The sequence below is a fragment of the Mustela nigripes genome, chromosome 15 (genome assembly GCF_022355385.1).
Source record: "Mustela nigripes isolate SB6536 chromosome 15, MUSNIG.SB6536, whole genome shotgun sequence".
NCBI classification, from domain to species: Eukaryota; Metazoa; Chordata; class Mammalia; order Carnivora; family Mustelidae; genus Mustela; species Mustela nigripes.
The window spans coordinates 54,845,775-54,865,327 of NC_081571.1; the positions used below are offsets into that span (position 1 = coordinate 54,845,775).

The window sequence follows — 19,553 nt, forward strand, 5'->3', positions numbered from 1 at the left end:
GTACCCCAGGAATTAATACACTTGAATGTGGTGAATGATTTTTTTTAATACTTGTTGAATTTGGTATGCTAATATTTGTTGAGGACTTTTGCATCTATATTCAGGCCTGTAGTTCTTTTTTTTTTTTTTTTTTTTATAGTAACTTTATCTGGTTTTGGTATAAGGATAATGCTGGCATCATAGAATGAATCTGGAACCTTTCCTCCATCTTCTACTTTTTGGAACAGTTTGAGAAGAATAGGTATCAACTCTTCTCTAAATATTTGGTAGAACTCACCTGTGAAGCCATGGTCTTGGACTTTTGGTTGTTGGGAGTGTTTTGATACTGATATAATTTAAATGTTGGCAATTAGTCTGTTCAATTTTTCTATTTCTTTTTTATTCAGTTTTGGGAGGCTATATGTGTCTAGTAATTATCTATTTCTTTTAGGTGGTCCAGTTTTGGGGCATATAATTTTTTCATAATATTCTCCTATAATCCTTTGTATTTCTGTGGTGTTGGTTGTTACTTCTCTTTCATTTCTGATTTTGTTTATTTGAGTCATCTCTCTCTTGTTTTTGATGAGTCTGGCTAAAGTTTTATCAACTTTTTTGACTTTTTTTTTAAGATTTTATTTTTTTGACAGAGATCACAAGTAGATGGAGAGGCAGAGAGAGAGAGAGAGAAGAGCAGGCTCCCTGCTGAGCAGAGAGCCCCATGCGGGACTCGATCCCAGGACCCTCGGTGGGTTAAGCTGCTGCCTTCGGCTCGGGTCGTGAACTTTGTTGATCTTTTTAAAAAAACAGCTCTTGGTTTCATTGATCTGTTCTGCTGTTTTTTTTTGTTTGTTTGTTTTGTTTTCTTTTTTAGTTTCTATTTCATTTATTTCTGCTCTAATTTTTATTATTTCCTTCCTTCTATTGGTTTGGGGTTTTATTTGTTGTTCTTTTTATGTTCCTTTAAGTAAGGTTAGGTTGTTTATTTGAGATTTTTCTTGCTTCTTGAGGTAGGCCTGTATTGCTATAAACTTTCATCCTAGAACTGCTTCTGCTGCATCCCATAGCTTTTGGACCATTGTATTTTGATTTTTATTTTTCTTCATGTGTTTTTTGATTTTCTCTTTGATTTGTTAGTTGACCCATTCATCTTTTGGTAGCACATTATTTCGCTTCCATGGATTTATGGTCTTTCCAGATTTTTTCTTGTGGTTGATTTCTAGTTTCATAGTGTTATGGTCAAAAAACATGCACGGTAAGACTTCAGTCTTTTTAATCTGTTGAAACTTGTTTTGTAGCCTCACATGTGATCTGTTCTGGAGAACGATCCATGTGTACTTGAAAAGAATGCGTATTCCACTGTTTTAGGATAGAGTGTTCTGAATATATCTATTAGATCTATCTGATCCAATGTGTCATTCAAAACCACTCTTTCCTTGTTGATTTCCTTCTTGGATATCTATCCATTGATGTATGTAGGGTGTTTAAGTCCTCTACTGTTGTTGTGTTGTTATTGATTACTTCCTTTATGTTTGTTATTAACTGCTTTATGTATTGGGGTACTCTTATGTTGGGTGCAAAAATATTTACAATTGGGGCACCTGGGTGGCTTAGTCGGTTGGAGCCTCTGCCTTCGGCTCGGGTCATGGTCCCGGGGTCCTGGGATCAAGCCCTGCATCGGGCTCTCTGCTCCGCCGGGAGCCTAATTCCTTCTCTCTCTCTCTTTGCCTGCTTCTCTGCCTACTTGTGATCTCTGTCTGTCGGATAAATAAATAAAATCTTAAAAAATATATATTTACAATTGTTACATTTCCTTGTTGGATAGTCCCTTTCATTATTATATAGTCCATCTTTGTCTCTTGTTATAGTCTTTGTTTAAAGTCTATTTTATCTGAAATAACTATTGCTACCCAGCTTTCTTTTCACTTCCTTTTGCATGATAAATGCTTTTCCATTCCTTCACTTTCAGTCTGCATGTGCCTTTGGGTCTGAAATGAGTCTTGTGTAGGCAACATAAAAATAGGTCTTGCTTTTTTATCCATTCTGTCTTGCTGTGCTTTTGATTGGAATGTTTAGTTCATTTACATTCAAAGTACTTATTGCTAGGTATGTACTTATTCTCATTTTGTTACTTGTTTTATGTTTGTTTTCTCTGTCCCTTTCTTTTATTTTCTTCTCTCATTGTTTGCTGGCTTTCTTTAGTGCTCTACTTGGTTTCCTTTCTCTTTATTTTTTGCATAGCTATTACCAGTTTTTGATTTTTGTTGACCATTAGGTTAATATATAACATCTTATGCATGGAGTAGTCTATATTAGTTTGATGGTCACCTAAGTTTCAACTCATTCAAAAAACACTAAATTGTTACACTCTCCCTCCCATGTTTCAGGTGTATGGTGTCATACTTTACATATTTTATTTTGTGACTCTCTGATTTTTATAAATATACTTTATTTTACTAGTTTTATGCTTCTTACTTTTCTTATTCCTGATTATGGTCTTTCCTTTCTACTCACAGAGTTGCCTTTAACATATCTTAGAAGGCTGATTTAGTGGTGATGAATTCCTTCAAAACTTTCTTTTCTGGGAAACTATCTCTCCTTCTATTTTGAATGATGCTCCTGCTGGGTAGGGTAGTCTTGCTGGTAGGTTTTTTATTTCAGCACTTCAAATATATCATTCTGCTCCCTCTGGCCTGCTAAGTTTTCACTGAAAAATAGCTGATAACCTTATGGGGTTCCTTTTGTATTTAACTATTTTTTTTTCCTCTTGTAGCTTTTAAAATTCTGTCTTTACCACTACTTCCTGCCATTTTAATTTCTGTGTGTCTTGGTGTGGACTCTACTGTGTTGATTTTGCTGGCAGCTCTCTGTGCATCCTGGATCTGGATTTCTATTTTCTTCCCCAGATTTGGGAAGATTTCAGCTATTATTTCTTCAAATACATTTTCTCTCCCATTTTTTCTCTCTTCTCTTTCTGGGATATAATGTGAATATTATTACATATGATATGGTATGAGTTCCCTTAATCTATTTTCATTTTTATTATTTGTTTTTCTCTCTCATATTCAGCTTAATTGCTTTCCATCATTCTGTCCTTCATGTCACTGATCCATTCTTCTGTTTCCCCTGGTTTACTATTTCCTCCCCCTTTTGCCTACTATTCATTCCCTCTAGTGTATTTTTAATTTCAGTTATTGAGTTCTATTGATTGGGTCTTTTTTATGTTTTTTATCTCTTTGTTGAGGGTCTCACCGAAGTTTTCCAGTCTTTTCTCAAGTCCAGTCAGGATCTTTCTGATAATATGTAAGTTACTTATTTCCATTTCTTTTAGCTCTCTTGCTATGACTTTGTACTTTTCTTTCATTTGGGGACATATTCCTCTGTCTCCTCATTTTGTCTAATTCTCTGCATTTCTTCATGTTTTAGGAAAGTCAGCTACCTTTCCTGATCTTGAAAGTCGTGGCCATATGAAGAGGTCCTGTAGTGCCCACTGTACAGTGTCCCCTGTTTACCAGAACCTGTAATTCCGAGGTATCTCCTATGTGTGTTTTGTGCACCCTGCTGCTGTGGCTAAGCCGTTTTTTTTGTTTTTGTTTTTGTTTTTTGCCTCCAGTCCAATCGTTTGCAATGACTCTCTTTGCCTGTTGGGGGCAGGGTTTGGTCCCTGTGTTGGTAGCCAGTCTGGGACCACGTTGGCTTGAGTTGAGTCAAAGGAAACATTTTCCTGAGCTGCAATGCCAACAAACTATAGGGCACTTTCCCTATGTTGTCCCCTACGAAGATTTTGTTGATGGGTAGGCCTGCAGTCAGACCAGATGTCTGCCTTAAGCCCACTGCTGGGACCTCAGTTGAACAGATATGTATGGTTTTCTTCCCCTCTCCCTATGCAGGAGCCACTTTGGAGTGGTGCCAGCCCCTGTTGTATGGCTGCTTGCACACTGCCAGTCTTGTGGCACCACTTTGGATGAGCTCTGGCCAAGTGCATATTAGAGGGGGCAGGTCTGCAGGAGAATGCAGGGGTTGGGGACATAGTGCTAGCAAGGTTTGGGCAGGTCTGTTATGGGAGAGGACCTGTAGCCACTTTAGGAAATTCCTGCTGCTGGGATCAAGGGGGCAGATCCACAGAAGCATGCAGGGATGGGGCTTACTATTAGCTGGCTAGGTGGGAAGTTTTGGCACTGAGCTGGTTCCCTGCAGGTGTCTGTGTATCTAGGCTGGGAAAAGGGGAGGGAAATGGCACCCACCAGCTCTTTTGTTCTTGAAACCTACAAACAATCCCTCCACCTCAGCACATGCTCCGAGATTAGGAAACAAATCTACCTCCTATTATACCCCAGGCATTTTTCAAACTGCTGCTTCTATGCTGTGTCTCTGCAGGGCTGTTTGTTGTGCTGACTCTTTAAGGTAAGTACTCAGCCCACTGAATTTTAAAGCTCCCGATGTCTAGCACTACTGATTGTAAAAACTCACAAAGCCAAGCTCCTCTGGACTTCAAAGCCAAATGTTATGGATATTCGTCTCCCCAGTGTGGGCCTCTTGTGCCTGAGTTACCTAGTATGGGGTCCTCTTTTCTCCCCTCTCCATACCGATAAAGTCCCTCCCCCCTGTGAACAGTCCTGTGGTTCCCTTTGGCTCCTGACCATGTTTCCACTCCCTACAATTGTCATTGTGGCCTCTTCTCTACATTTAGCTGTTCTGTTGCTGTTCAAGTCATTTTCTGGTTTATTTATACTCCTCCGGTTGTTATCTAGTATCTGTGGGACAGGTGAGCCCAGGATCCCCCTACTTTGCCATCTTCCTAGAAGTCCACCTATATTGATTTAATGGTACTAATAGTGTTCTAGATCTTGGGTTGGGAGGTATATTTATGAGTATTGATTATATTACGATTTGTTTATTACATCTTTATTACATATAATGTTTATATAACATTATTTGCTTATTTATTTATTTATTAAAGATTTTATTTATTTACTTGACAGCCAAAGATCACAATAAGGCAGAGAGGCAGGCAGAGAGAGAGGAAGGGAAGCAGGCTCCCTGCTGAGCAGAGAGCCTGATGTGGGGCTTGATCCTAGGACCCTGGGATCATGACCTGAGCAGAAGGCAGAGGTTTTACCCACTGAGCCACCCAGGCGCCCCAACATTATTTATTTTTAAATAAAAAAATTAATTTAACTTCCTGACACTTTTTATTTTAAAATTTCAAATATAAAGTAAATAAAATACAATAGATAATCCAAAATGGATAATACGAAAAATTCATGTACTCCTCTTATTCAACAACTATTTTTTAAAAAAGATTTTATTTATTTATTTGACAGACAGAGATCACAAGTAGGCAGAGAGACAGGCAGAGAGAGAGAGGGAAGCAGGCTCCCTGCCGAGCAGAGAGCCGGAGGCTGGGCTTGATCCTAGGACCCTGGGATCATGACCTGAGCCTAAGGCAGAGTTTTTAACCCACTGAGCCACCCCGGCGTCTCTTAATTCAACAACTGTTAACATGTTGCCAAATTTTAAAATATTTCTGTCAATATATATGTATACATTAGTTTTCTTGCTGAAATGTTTAAAAGTCATTTGCAGACATATGAAACTTCACCCCCTAATATTTCATCATACAACCTTTAAGAATAAGAATGTTCTACTTAATCCCAGTGCCATTATTACACCCAAGAAACTTAATAATAATTTTGCATTATTTAATATCCACTGCATATTTTAAATCTCCCAATTGTCTCCAAATTCCCTTTATAGATGCATATTTTAACATATTAAATTTGACATATTGAATTCAGACACACATGTATAAAACTCACACACACACACACATATAACACATCTTCTTTAGACATTAATTCGTTGATTGATACTTAGGTTGTTTCCATATCTTGGCCATTATCAGTAATACTGCAATGAACATAGGAGTGCAGATACCTTTTTAAGGTCTTATTTGAATTTCCTTTGTATATATCCTCAGAAGTGAGATTGCCAGGTCATATGGTAATTTAATTTTTTAATTTTCTGAGGAACTTCCATACCATTTTCTGTAATGGCTGAACTATTAGGGCAAATTCTTTTTTTTTTTTTTTTTTTTTTTAATTTATTTGACAGAGAGAGACAGCGAGAGAGGGAACACAAGCAGGGGAGTGGGAGAGGAAGACCTTCTGCCAAGCAGGCAGCCCAATGCAGGACTCGATCTCGGGACCCTGGGATCATGACCTGAGCTGAAGACAGACAATTAACAATTGAGCCACCCAGGTGCCCCACAAATTCTTGAAAGTTGAAAAATTTGGTCAAAGTTATAAGCCTTCTCTAGGCTTATGATCTGGATTGGTGGTTGGCTTTCCATAAAGATTGTACCAAATTCTACTGATACAAACCATGTTTGTTAGTATTCCCCTAAATGTGACATTTGCTAACATTGATCAGTACAATTAAAAATATTTTCTGAATATAATAGAAAAGTGTATTATCTGTAATTTTGATTACATTTTCATTTTAATTGGACATTTTTGTTTTTTCTATAAATTATTTTTCTTATGCCATTGCCAACTTTTCCATTGTAGTTTCAGCATTTTCTAAATAATGAAAGTTGAATGACCATGTAGCGGGTTATATTTTACTGCAAATCATCTTTTACAGTTTGACTTTTGAAGAAAGCTATTGTATTAAAGATGCCATGATCCTACCAGCATTAGAGGGACACTAAGAAATGTGGAAAAAAGTGTTTCTCTATATCTTGTTCCCAGAAAGCTTATTTCTAGCACACACAGATATAAAAGTCAGTCAGGCTAAGTGATTTAAAAATTGATGCCATTTCTATGTGGATATTTGATTTTTGTAAATATTTCAGCAGTGAACCTAGATACATTTGCTAAATGTCAAAAGCAAAGCACTGAACATGGAGCAAGTTTAGAAACTCTGCTTCTACTGCTACTTGACTCCTCTGTAGAAGTTTCCTTATGGCGTTTTTGGTATGGTCATGTTTTCAATGATCAAGGTCACCTCTACATGGGCATACTATAGCGATTTTAAAATTATAATTCTTCTAGGCCTATTTTGAAGTTGGAATTTTTGAAATGTAGATTCTTCTTTGAGCACATTTTCTTCTTTCTGTATGACTGTTAAATTGAAACCTCTCCCTTCCTTATATGCTTCCTCAAAGATAAGACAAGAAAGCCAATAATGTCCAACCTTGTCCCCAAATTGTGTTAAGTGTTACTGCTACATAGTATAGCCAGGTGGCAGCTTCTTTCTCTCTTCTGCAGTGTGTTCATTTATGACCTTTCAGTTAATGCTCAGCTCTACTTTGAGGAGCAAACATGGTCCTATGGGGTGAAATATGTGAATCTCAGTTTTTGTCACCAGCATTAACACCCAATAAGTTGTCCTTACACTGACATGATCTGCAAAAATATAGGACTTTGTTTTTTGGTATTTATCAGTTATACCTTGTCTTATTTTGTAATTATCTTTATATTTGTTAATTCTGCTTACCTTCCATCCAATATTAACTCTCAGAAGGCATAGATGTGTCTTAACTTATCACTCCATCTCTGCACAGATTCTTGATGAAGGAAGTTGAGTTGAGTCATCTTATTTTTTTTAATTGAATTCCACATTCTATATGACTTGCTTAGGAAGCATATATAACTTTCTCTGGTTGGTCCTGAGTCAGAAGCAAGACCAAATTATTTGGAAACAACCATCAATATGGTCCTGTTTTAAAAATATAATTGTAGGGGTGGCTAAGTAGCTCATTCGTTAAGCATCCGCCTTTGGCTCAGGTCATGATCCCAGTGTTCTGGGATCAAGCCCGATAGAGGGCTGCCTGATCCATGGGAAGCCTGATTCTTCCTCTCCCACTCCCCCTGCTTATGTTCCCTCTCTTGCTATGACTCTCTCTGTCAAATAAATAAATAAAATCTTAAAAATATATGTATATAATTTTTTAGCTTATTGTTTTCTCAGAGGAAACAAGCATCTTTCCCTCAGTTGTGTTACTGAAGTTACATCAAGGGCAAAAGTTTGTAATTATTTATCAGGAAAGACTATTTTTTCAATTAAAATTGGCATATATATTTTAAAAACCTCTATAATCCTGTGATAATATATATACATTTCACAATCATTAGAGTTCTAATGTCTAGCTTAAATTGTCTGCTGTAATTTCCATCTCCTACATGGGACTAGCTATTACCAGTTATTATTATTTATAATATAATATAATAATAATATAATAATAATAAATAATTATTATTTTATTTTAAGTAGGAAGTGTTTTCATACTCAAAAACAAGAGTCAGTCTCTCTTAAAACTTCTTTACTTCAGGTCACATAAATTAAACTCTTTTCTCACAGTTTTTACTACCAAACTTTAAATGGTATCTGTCTCTTTGTAATGGACTTTCTCAAAATTGCCATGCAGAACATCATACAGGTTCTGACTAATGCATTATTGTTTGAAGAGTGGTAAGTGGTATATATATATGTATATGTATATATATATATATATATATATATATATATATTTATATTTATATTTGTGGGATTCAGGAAGTCAATGGAACCACAAAAACAAGTGCAAATTTAGGACATGCAAAAAATTAGTAAAGGCCTAATAACCAAATGGCAGAGGGTTTATTTAATATGGTGGGGTTTTTTTTTTTGTTGTTTGTTTGTTTGTTAGCTATCCTGTTAGCCTAATAGAAGGAAGTGTTTCTGTTCCCATAATATATTGATATAAGTAGCAAGGAAATGAATAAAATTTCATGAAATAAATGGAATTTTCTGCCAGATTATGGTTGAGGGACAGACTTGGCCAATGGACTCGTTAATGTATATGAGGATACTGGATCTGATTCACTGAACTATGTACTTAGAGTGTGATCACATTGACCCAAATACTCTATTTTACTGGGACTATGGTATGATCACTTGCCATCTCTCTGCCCTAGCCAGTGGTGTGTGAACAAATAATATAGCTGATTTAACTGTTTGGCCTTGGAGATAGTAACTGTGGCCTCATTAGTGCCACAGTCATATGGTATGACTACACAAAAATAACCAACTAAAGAGAAATCTATTACTTGACCTTCCGGTGCTTTCTTTCTTACATGGAAAAAGTGAATAGAAATTTATTTTGAGACTGTTGATTTTGCCACTTGACTTTACTTTGCAGCAGGAAACCCTATTTCCTCTTAGGACCAGTCACTCTAGCCAGGTTCGCCCAGGGGTTATGAAGAGCTGGGCTCTATAGCTTGCAGCTCAGATGCCCCTGATACCACCAGACATTCCCAGATACTCCCGGTGCTGGCACTGCTACCACTGTGGCACCTGGATGCTATTATAGCTTCTAATGTGCTTCATTGTCCTGTCCTGATACTGCTAAATGAATCCACCTCACGCTCTTTTCTTATTCTTTATGTCACTAGCTTCACATTCAAAATCCTAGAGTTTGATCCTGATGATTGGCTGAGTCTTGTTCATGCACCCATTTCCTAACTAGCATGCTTCTTGGGAAAACAAGTATCCATCCTTTTCAGCTTCTTTAGGGGGAGGTAGACTGCCATCTGTGAAGATTTAAAAGGTGGGGAAGTACCCAAGACACGGAAGGTGTGGAGACTCAGACAAATGCACTACAAGTTGGAAAGTTTAATGTATGTTCTGAGGTTGGAAAGCATGGAGAAAAAGTGGGGAAAACACTCTGGAAGTTGGACCTAGAACAAAGGGAACCCTGACAACCAAATGAAGGCATTTAGACTTTATTTGGTAGGCAGAAAAAGTCACTAGAAATTTCTGCACGAAGAGGTCAAAATGAGCTTTAGCAATAACGATCTGCAGCAGTTTGTATAGAAGAACATTTGGAGAAAGGAGATTTTGGAGGCAGAGAAACCAGGGAGTTATCTACACATAAAGTGATGGGTGTCTGAACTTGGATAGTGTCTAGAGCAAAGGAGGTGGAAAGAATAGAGCTTACTTAAAGAATCCACTTCCCTCCAAGCATTCTCAAATTCAACATTCTTGATAGCATAAATATGAATAACTCATTAAGAAGTATTCTTCTATTGCAAAGAGAACCCAGTGGCTGCTGGGGGCAGCACTCCTTAGAGTGTGGACAGCTGGGCTCTTGAGATCCTTGCAGCCAAATTTGCAAGATTAAAACTATTTTTACAGTAATACTGAGATGTTAGGTGCCTTTCTCACCATGGTGACATTTACACTGATGATACAAAAGCCACAGTGACTAACACTGCTCCTCATCACAAACCAAGGCAGTGGCACTGAACTATATCAGTAATACACAGTAATCATTGTATTCTTTACCCACATACCCACATACTTATAAAAAAAAAAAAAGAAAGAAAGCTGTTTCACCTAAGAATATCTTTAATGATGCAGTAAAAATACTAAGTTTATTAAATCTTGAACCCTAAATACATGGCTTTTAAGAATCAGTGTGAGGAAATGGGAAGTACAAATAAAATCGACTGCACATCAAAATGTGCCAAACACAAGCATAATTGTTTGAATTGGAAGCTAAACTAGCTATCCCTGCCTCCCCTCCCTACACATCATTTTTACTTGAAACAACAACTGATAAATGATGATTTTTGATCTTTAGCTGGTTGATAGACACTATCTTGAAAGTGAATGAAATGGATCTGTCCTTTGGAAAAAATAGTTTTTGTTGCCAATGATAAAATTAAAATTTCAAAAAACCTGTATCTGTCAGCTAACCAACGTCCTAACATTTAAAGATTTTTCTAATGAGATTATTGATGAAATTAATGGATGCGATTTAAAAATTATGCAGTGAACTGTGTCAACATTTGAAAGATCTATATAACTCAGTGAGCAAATATTTGAAAAATGACCAGTGCAGGATATTAAAAGTCATGGGGAAAAAAATCCATGCAAAGACCAAAACAAGCCAGTAGATTTTATAACAAAGAATGAAAAACCCACTGGTATGGTTTTAGATTCTGTATTGCAACTTACTTCTAAAAACTAATCATTGCCCAGTTTTAATGTTGTTACCATTGAAGAATATCTACAGTTCTCTTCCCTTCTCTAACTGTATATCTATGTGAGACTGGATTTATATTTCGACAATAACAACATATTACAACAGATTAAATATAGAAGCAAATATAGGAATCCAACTCTTACCTATTTAAGCCCTATTTTAGAGATTTCCAAAATATAAATGCCATTCTTCTAATTTTTCTGTTTTGGAAAATACATTATTGATGTTAATATATAAAGCATTTTTAATTTTTTATTTCTTTAGATTTTACTTATTTATTTGAGAGAGAGCAGGGTTGCTTATCCTCTTTTTTCATTTGGGACAAATCCTTCCATCTTCTCATTTTTGTCTAAGTCTCTATGGCTATTTCCATGTGTTAAGAAAGTTGGCTGTGTCTCTAGCTCTCAAGGGCAATGGCTTTATGAAGAAGAGATCCTTTAGTGCCCTGCAGTGTAATGTCTTCTATTTTTGAGAGGCTATTCCTCTATGTCAGAGCTCAGAAAAGGAGGGAATGGAGAGAGACTGCTAATGGATATAGATAGAATTTTTGGGGGGGAGAGGAGGGTAAAGAAAATGCTCTTGACTTGATAGCAATGATGATTGTAAAACCTTGTAAATATACTAAAAATCACTAAATTATGTACTTTTAAAAAAAGATATATTTATTATTTGAGAGAGAAAGAGGGGGAGGGGCAGAGGGAGATAGAGAAAAGCAGACTCCCCTCTGAATATGGAGCCCAATGTGGGGCTCAATCTCATGACCCTGAGATGATGACCTGAGCCAGATTCAAGAGTCAGATACTTAACCTAACTAAGCCACAAAGTGCCCCAAATTATACACTTTTAAATGGTCCATTTTATGGTATGTGAATTGAATCTCAATTAAAAAAAAATTGTACGCTGGAAAAAAAACAAACAAACTATGTTAGAGGTTCACAGCTAATACTGAAATTATTCCTGTTGCAAAAATGTTTTGAGTAGCGGGGTTTGAGGGGTTGGTATAAATCATACAAAGATACAAATGTTGGTGATTTTAGAAATAATCAACCTTTCTATAATTTGCTTGAGGCTGGCTAGCCTTAGTGTTTTGCTTCATTTAGATGGTAATGATCACCACCATAATGCAAAATCCCTACATTTTTCACTTTTAGCAATGGTGAGTGAATTCAGTGACAGTGACTGAAGCCATCAGATTTCATGAGACTTGCTGACATCTCAGGGTAGCTGCCATCAGGAAGAAAAGGAAGCTGGTTGGAAGGATATTGGCAGTTGGAGTAGGGGAGGAGTGGGGAAGTAGTAGTTTTTGTAGGTATAGCAGCAGGACTGTCCTGGCAGTGGTAATGTACAAACTACCTGCCTAGAAGTGGCATCACTGCAAGAGCTTACCCATTATGGGGCAGAACTCTATTAACAGGTCCATTCCCCTGGTGGCCAGACCAGCAACAATGTCAGAACCCCAGTGCTAGAAGAAAGGGATTAAGAGCTCATGTCCCAATGGCAGAAGGCAGGAATTGTGAAAGACCAGCCACAGAGATTAGATGGTATTGAGGAGTGTGAGGAAAATGCTTTAGATTTTGTGGTCAGAGACTTCCAGATTTTGTCTAAGTGCCAAGCTGAGGTTACAGAACTAACTGTAGATCAAATCGACTAGGATTTTTTTTTTCTTTTCTTTTTACTTTTTTAGTCCTAGGCTTACATTTTGGCTTGGGAGAAATGTCTGATGGTGTTAAATGCTTACTCATCTTGCATGTGGACTTTTGTTTGCTTTTTTTGTACAAGTTTTAACCAATGATGAGAATTTACTATTACTGCAAGACAAAATTACTGAGTTACTGAATATTACTAAATGACAAAAAAGATACAATACAAATTGTTGGGAACACTGTATACTGACAACAAAGAAAATGGGGTCATTGAAAAGTGTTAATTATAGAAAAACATTCTTTGCAATTTTGTTGAGTTTCATTGTATACTTTAAAATTGGTTTAATTTCCATTTTTAAGGATAAAACTTTTCTCCTCCTCTTTCATTGAGAACAAGCCCCAATTAACAGAAATGCAACAGTGATTTGTATAACAATAACTTCTTGGCATTAGGGAAGCTTGGCATTTGGTTTTCTCTAAATGAAGGGTTTGTTCTCTGCAGGCCACCACAATATTTTTATCTTAATATTTTGTAATCTTTTCATTATTTCCTGAAATCCAAATTTCAGTACATAATATATCTTCATGCTCCTTGTTGGCATACCTGAAAACACCTCTTAAACTTTTATAGCTTGACCCAATCTCACTTTCCATTTGTACCACTTCCTCCTGTGCTCTAGCCAATAGATTGGTCTTTTCCACATTCCCCAAATAATCCATGGTCTTCAGTGGCACCACACAGAATCAATTACTCCTAGCTCTGCATTCCCACCACACTTTACGTCTCCAGGCCTGGTGATTTTGGTTGGTTTGTTTGTTTTTAATTAACATATAATGTATTATTTGTTTCAGGGGTACAAGTCTGTAAATCATCCATCTTACACAATTCATAGCACTCATGGTGATTTTTTTTTTTTTTTTTTTTTACACTACATACACTCTAAGATATTTATGCAGAGGTGCCACAAAGTTCTCATGTATCTGAAGATTCACCTCTCCTGGGTAGAGAGAAGAGAATGTACTCTAGAGTCAAATCTTTTTTTTTTTTTTTTTTTTTTTAAAGATTTTATTTATTTATTCGACAGAGAGAGAGATCACAAGTAGGCAGAGAGAGAGAGAGAGGAGGAAGCAGGCTCCCCGCTGAGCAGAGAGCCCGATGCGGGACTCGATCCCAGGACCTTAGATCATGACCTGAGCAGAAGGCAGCGGCCTAACCCACTGAGCCACCCAGGCGCCCTAGAGTCAAATCTTAATTGACATTTTAAACCCACCACTCAAGACCGGGTTAAACTTGGTGACTCATTGATTTCCTAACCTTTAGTTTCCCATTAGTAAAATTGGATGAGTAATACCTAGGTTATAGGGTCATTGTGAAGGTTGAGTAGGATTCTGTAATACAATGGGCCTAGTCTATGCAAAAATGCTAACTCCTTGCTTCTTCTTCTCATTTTATAACATGCATAATTTTGACAACGTGGTTAGAATCTCTCCCACTGGATTATACCAGCAGGGAGGGAGATGGAGCAGTATCTGGCCTAGACACCTTGACAAATGAATGAATAGCTCTGAGTTTTCTTTCCAAATTTCTTTGTAAGTTGTGGTTTTTTTTACCTGCTTTTACCTGTGTTCACACCAGACATACACTCAATTCAGTTGGGAAATTGGATGAGATTGCAGGCTTTTCATCTTCTCCCTCATGTTCAAGTTGTTTTAGATTCCAAATGGTCATACTTTCTAGAATCCTAAATGGAAATTTGAGATGAAAAATATTGTTTCTTCCTATTTGTACCTATTTTTAGTTAGCTTTTCATTCTGTTTGGATTATTATGCTCTATGTAGTTCTAGAATACATTCTTCAACCTCATGGTTGGTTTTCAAATAATAAGGTTTTTTTGAGCATCTATAAGTACTTCTATTTTCTTTCTCAAAATTAACCAGGCTCAGTAATATCTTGTTAAGTTATGAATTCATTAGATCCCATATATATGCTTAGAGAACAAAAAATGACAACCATAATTGTTTCTATGAAAAATCTATAAAAGATAAATGAATGGTGGTTGAGTAATGACTTTTTATTTAACAAAGGATGAGATATTTAATCAGAGACAGTTTTTCTTTCAATACCATATTAAAAGCTTTCATATGTTCAAATTTAGAGTTATTGCCTTAGAAGGTACAATCGTTACTGCAAGTTCTTACTTTTCTCTTTTAGAAAATTTTATTAGCATGGAAAGTTCTCTCTGGGCAATGCTTTTGATCCTGAAAGTAATTCATATGTATCTTTTATGAAATTTTTATATTGGAATAAAATAGTTAAAAAAATACCAGGTAGCTTTTTCAAAAATTATACAAACCAGGATACTGTTGAAAATTAACTATTTTTTTTTCTTTTCTAAGATTTTATTTATTCACTTGACAGAGAGAGATCACAAGCAGGCAGAGAGGCAGGCAGAGAGAGAGGAGGAAGCAGGCTCCCTGCTGAGCAGAGAGCCCGACGCGGGACTCGATCCCAGCACCCCGAGATCAGGACCCAAGCCGAAGGCAGCGGCCCAACCCACTGAGCCACCCAGGCGCCTGAAAATTAACTATTTTTAATCATTTTAGGAGTGAAAGTTTAGAGGAGGCTTTGGCTTTGCCAGGAATACTCAGGAAAAGCTATGTAGAGTTCATGTTTGAGTAAAATCTTGAATAATAGGAATTTCTCAATGAGAAAGTGAAGAAAGCATTTCAAATGAAGGGAATAACCTTTACTAGTTGATGTTGGGTTTAGCTTTTATGTGCTACCCCTAAAAATGTTGAAAATAGGTATTGTGTCAGTCTTACTCTTTAGGTAAATGTACGTATTAGGAAGGTGAAAAGAATAGGCAATTTCTCCTTCTCTTCTGGAACAAGTATCCAGGAAAATAGGCTGAGCAATGTTCCAGGTTGCTACTAGAGTGTTTCAAGGATGCTAGGTTAGTATCACTCACCCAAAACATCTTTGTTCTACAAAGTCCTTTTCCTGCATTATCTATAAAAATTACAATCCTGAAACTTATACTACCTTGTGAAAACTGCCTTAGAGGAGATTCCTGTTCTTTACCAAAGCCAAGTCTTTTCATAATCTGTGACTTGTTATATATATTTTACTGCTTCCATTTATTTTACAGGCTTTATCTTGGGAACAGAATCCATATCTGTACTTTTTAATATTTTTCTATGAGTTTAATATAGTGCTAGAATCTAGATAGAGCTTCTCAAATACCTCTTAGATTGCTTCTTGATTTGACCATGATGGGAAAGAGAGGAACTGCTGAAAAAATATATAAGGCTATTCAAACTGCAGATATGATGGTAGAGGGGAATGTGTTTTGGATATTTGCCATTGCCTTTCTACATCTACTTTCCATCCTACTCTGACTGATCTTTATGGACGGTATCAATTTGTTCCCTTGCCCTTTGGCTTCCATTTGGGTTTAGCAAATAGGAGGAACTGGAAGGAAATCTGAAGGACAGAAGGAGCGAGATTAGGTTATTTATTCACACCATTCCCACTCTGCAGGAATTCATGGCTGCTTTTCTCTACCTGGTTCACAGCTGCTTGTCAGTATCCTCCTCCCATACATATCACTATAACCCTCTTCAGTTTCTAATAATTGCTTGCTCCTCTTGCCCCTTCAGGTCTAGTGATGATAATGACTCCCAATTATTTTAGCCTTAGGGTGCTTCACTATCATTTGTTGATATCCTTAACCCTGCCCACACCCTTCTGAAGATCTTTCCATTCAGCTCTCTCATTATTCATCTACTCATATCTTGCTGGGATTCTAACCATTACAGGTGGTGGCCATAACTTTCTGAGTAACTCTGGAAATTACAATTTGCATTTTATTGTTGTTATTGTACAGCAAGATTTTTTTTTCCTTAGTTAATGTGAGTATTTACTTTTCTAGGGGTGGGAGGAAAGACAGACACCCTGAGATGGACGTTTGAGGAGACTACTATAATTTTAAATTATGACCGTCAACAGTTTGTGGAGAAAACCAAATTTCTTACCCTGCACTCCATTTTTTAAAAGCTTGTTTATGTAACAGAGATGTTTCCTGCCCAGTGATTCAGTGATCCATTATTAACCAGGCTTGTTCATTCTAACACATTGTTTTAGGTGCTTAATTGACTCAACCCTTCCATACAAGGTAAAACTTGCTTAGGAACCCCTTTGACTAGTAGAGTAATTACGCAGATAAGAATGTGAATTAAATGTTTGGGTGAATAACAATGATAGTCCCAGTGTTTCCATTTTTTAAAAATTGTTGACAGAGCAATAAGAAAGATCAAAATATTATTAGAAATGACTGAGATATAGGACCTTTAAGTAATTCTTGATATATGAAAGAATAAGGTGATCCTTAAATATTATTGCTGTTGTGGGTTTTTGTTTGTTTATCTGTGTTTGTTTGTTTGTTTGTTTGTTGGTTAAAAAAAGGAAAATTCCCTTTTAGTTAAGGGCATATATTCATCGGATATTTTATGTTATGATGTATGATTTTTACATTTATATTTCTGTAAACATGAGAAATATCTAGTTGACAGCAATGCTATGATCTTAAGATTCTTTTTTAATGTTGTCCTCTACTTAGTACTAGGAAATGTGTACTTTTTGAAGCATATTGAGAAAAAATATTTCTCTAGAGTGTTCTTTCTTCATGATTCTTTTGGAGCCAATTTGTACTTGAATTAATGAAGAAATCTCTCAATGTAACTGAAAACTATCATAGTGAGAGCTCTAAAGACATAAAATATATGAATGAATGAGTTTTTTATATAGAGCTTTAGAAATAGCCTAATAAAGTATCTGAACAGCAATATAACAATTTTGTACTCATATGTTCTTTCAGACTATATTTGAGTTCCTTTTCTGTTTCTAGTCCTGGACTGAGCACTAAGGATATCTTTCATTAAAAGCCAATGTCATGGAAATATTACATGTGTCAGGGGTGATGTTGAACTATTTAAAAATTCATATATCACAGTCCTATACAATCAGAAGGGAAGCCAGCAGTAAACAACAGATTTAGCTGGACCCCTATATCCTGCCCGAGTGTCCCCGAGACTTAATTCTTGGTTTTATCACCTGAAGCCTCCAGGCCATTGACTGAAGATTTGTACTTGTCCCTTATTTGAGATCAGGCTAGCTGGGTCTCCCTTCTTTGTCTTTGTGTCCTGTGTTTCTGATTCTAGACTGTGCCATGTGCTTTGACTTTCCATTTTTCCTTTAAGTACTTCAGTCCTTCAGTCCCAGGTGCTGATTTGAATTTTGGATCTTCTACTTCCTCAGCCTCTGGTTATCCTCTTGACTTTTTAGTCACCTACTTGTTTCTGGGCTCCTGGTCATATTGCAATATATATTTCACTTCTTTAGTCTTCGTTGGTTACCATCCCTTCTCTGACCATCACAGGATACTTCGTCTCTACTTTTCTTATGGTGTTTGTTTCTCTTGGTTACTTAAGTAAAGGTTTTATTAATCCTTCTAGATTATGAACTTTTGACAGCAGATAGCAATTCTTATATGTATTTTTTAAGATTTTTATTTTGTTTGTTTGTTTGTTTGTTTTAGAGAGAGAGCAGGAGCATTTGTTTGTTTGTTTGTTTTAGAGAGAGAGCAGGAGGGGGAGAGAGAATCTGAAGCAATCTGCTCTCAGTACAGAGCCTGATGTGGGGCTTGATCTCATGACCTGAGCCATCACCTGAACCAAAATCAAGAGTCATATGCTTAACTGACTGTGTCACCCAGGTGCCACGAGAGCAAGTCTAATAGAACTGGATATACATTAATAGCATCAGATATTAAGCAATTATTTTTACCTTGTTCAGTGCTATTATGGTTATGGTTTTAAAATTCCTTACCTAAAAGAAATATATACCAAAATACTTGTCAGGTGAAATATGATTCTGGCATTTATTTAAAAATATCCTAGGAAACAAGACTGGGGATACAGAGAAGATAAAATATTGGCAGTTAGTAAAATTGAATTATGGGTACATTGGGGGGGTCACTGTACTTTTTCTCTACTTATATGTTTGAAAATTTCCATAATAAAGGCTAAATTATATATAAATACAAGTTACACATAACTATAAATATAAATAAAAATAATGATAAATATAAATAAAAGACTATATTAAAATGTTTGTTCACAGAATTGACTCCTGAAATTGCCTCTTCTGCTGGTCTGGAATGATTGCTGGATACCATAAACATCTTCCTTATTCTTATCTAAAGGGGATGTCATCTGGGGTGGGTACTTGTTCTCACAGTAGTTTCCTCTTTTCTGGGAATGGATTAAAACACAGAACAGGCCTCTAGTGGCCATACCTATGCTACATGGCACTGGTATGCTCCACCCAAGTTCATTGATCCAGATGTAGATGGACACATGCTTGAGCCAGTCACACTCTTTCTTCATACTCTTTCTTCTGACAAACTTTTAAGAGAGAACCACATAAACTGGTCAGATTGGAAGCCTGTGTGTTAATGGCAATTACCAGAGATAAGGCCTATGAACTCTCACTGTGAGGTTTTCTAGTTGCCTTTTTCTCTTTCTGTGGTTTTCATGTCCACTTCTTCCCATTGCTTCCAATGCCTCAGTATTTGCCCAGTAAATCCCTCTCCCTACTGTTTTTTGTTGAAATCATCCAGAATTTTCTGTTACCTAGAATAATAAAGAAAACTTATTTGATGTGTCATCTAAATGAAATGAACTCATTCACATCATAAGGAACAGAATGTCTGATTTCAGCACATTTCTGCATATGAAACATTTTTGTATGTTATTGTGCAGAGGATTTCCTTTCTGCCTGCTTACTTTCCTACCTTCAACACTAATTACTGAGTACCTACTATGTGTCTACACTGTGACAA

At 36.5% G+C, this 19,553-nt stretch overlaps 1 protein-coding gene across 1 annotated transcript in view; it reads left to right on the top strand.

Moving 5' to 3' along the window:
* Positions 1 to 19,553, top strand: part of SCEL (sciellin) — a 324,048-nt gene that overhangs the window by 34,663 nt on the left and 269,832 nt on the right. Inside the window, exon 2 of the mRNA XM_059377692.1 lies at positions 3,403 to 3,507. The gene's annotated coding sequence lies outside the window, so the exon portion shown is untranslated. The remainder of the gene's footprint in view (positions 1 to 3,402; positions 3,508 to 19,553) is intronic.